Source organism: Schistocerca americana, chromosome X (assembly GCF_021461395.2).
Source record: "Schistocerca americana isolate TAMUIC-IGC-003095 chromosome X, iqSchAmer2.1, whole genome shotgun sequence".
In the NCBI taxonomy this organism is placed as follows: Eukaryota; Metazoa; Arthropoda; class Insecta; order Orthoptera; family Acrididae; genus Schistocerca; species Schistocerca americana.
In genome coordinates this window covers 742,606,567-742,608,430 of record NC_060130.1, presented here as the reverse complement: position 1 = coordinate 742,608,430, position 1,864 = coordinate 742,606,567, and the positions used below count along the sequence as shown (strand labels likewise).

The 1,864-nt window shown below is 44.3% G+C and overlaps 1 non-coding gene across 1 annotated transcript; it reads left to right on the top strand.

Moving 5' to 3' along the window:
* Window positions 1–243: 243 nt before the first annotated feature.
* Window positions 244–350, top strand: LOC124557479. Its single transcript, XR_006968737.1, has one exon. It is a non-coding gene; the product is annotated as a U6 spliceosomal RNA (small nuclear RNA).
* The last annotated feature ends 1,514 nt before the right edge of the window (window positions 351–1,864 follow it).

The following is a 1,864-nucleotide window of genomic DNA, read 5'->3' as shown; positions in this document are numbered from 1 at the left end:
GCAATGAAAATTGTAGAACACACGTCTTCTGGCGGTGAAGTATCGTCGTAATTTTTCTGGTGGCTGCAGGTCTCCAAATGAATCGAAACAGGAGACGTTATTTGTATTTTTCTTAACATACACCAGCCAGTGAATTCCTGGTCCCCGAGTAACACCTAAATTCAAAATTCCACATTATTCTGATTTCCACACAGTCTCTGGTAATACATAAACACACCACAGAGTCCGCCTGCTTAGGTGAGCGTACTCGCTTCGGCGGTACATATACTAAAATTGGAACGATACAGATAAGATCAGCATGGCCCCTGCGCAATGATGATACACAAAATCGTGAAGGTTTCCAATTTTTTTTTTTTTTATAGCCGCCACGGTAGCTCAGCGTGTTCGGTCAGAGAGCTGTGTGCTCTCTGTAATAAAAAAAACTGAGTCAAGAAATCACCGATCAACTTGAACAGATGTCTTGTGATGTCCGCCCAGACCAAAAAAGCAACGAACTATGTCGGAAAAAAAAGGTGAGTGGCAGCGTGTTTGCTTACCACGTAGCGGACCCGGGTTCGAGTTTTGGCCAAGTTGGTGATTTTCTCCCCTCTGGGACTGGGTGCGGTGTTGTCCTTATCATCATTTCATCATCACCGACACGCAAGTCGCCCAGTGTGGCGTCACCTGAAATGAGACTTGGAACCCGGCGGCTGAACTTCCGCGGATGGGGCCTTCCGGTCAATAGTGCCTCATTTTACTTCGTTTACGCCACGGAATCTTGGAATGCTGAATTTTGTCCTAACAATCTTGAGCAGATCTGTATTTGTAAGCGGTCTATCCGGTAGGGTAGCTAATAGATTTTTTTCTGTTTATGAAGAGACCTAGTCCTTACATATATGGTTTCAGGTGTAATACTTTTCCGATAGCTGCTGCTTCCATCATGCGTTTATGTCTTCTAGCTTCCTCCAGCTGCTCCTTGGAGTTCTGTGCTTTCTTGACTGCTCTGGCAATAGTCGTAGCACCACCAGCCAGTGAACCTATCGATGAGAGACTTGCGAGGGCAGGAATTAGGAAGGGGATAATTCTGTCTGATGTCTTGGGCATTGTTAGAACCCGGGCTTCAGGGCGCTTTTAGATGCATACAACACTGTCTGAATACTGTTTTTTAAACCCCCTGCCCTGGTTTCTTCTTATTCATCATCACTGTCTTCTTTTTCAGTGCACGACATGCGACATTCATAACTTGTTTGAAATTCACACCCAAGCCCAACTTAATTTTACCGTCCATGGTTGTATCAGCTACAAATTCTGCAATCGCTGCCCTATACCAATATCGTTTCTAGCACGAATTGCCTTGGCTATATCAGCTAAAACTCGATCAGCAACGTTACATCCATGGAAATCGTTATGTTATGCTTATGAAATGCCGTATTCCTAACAGGACTCGTCAATCAGGTTAATCCCCTTATCACCACGAGCCAAACGCTTTTGAAGCTTTGTACCAGGACCGCAGTAATTATACCCCGGAATGTGCAGTTGAATGGAAGTTTGTTGAGAATACCATCACCTTCTATAATGTCTCCTATCATGCATGTTATGCTACTGTGCTGGCTGCGCTCTGTGCACCCCATCATATAGCAAATAGTCAGCGTCAATCCAGCTGTTTTGTGTTGCAGGAAAGCCAAGCTGTTTAACTAGTGTTCTGTTCTCTTGACGTCTTACGATACGCTCTGTGTTAAAGCATCTTGAAATTTCAGTGCCACTGCTATCCTTCAAGATGCGAGTTCTGGAATTTGTTTCCTGCACTTTGGAAACTGTGAACATATCACTGGACCGGTTTGGGAGGTATGACTTCTCAAATGATGTTTTGTGTTTTGAGAAACGT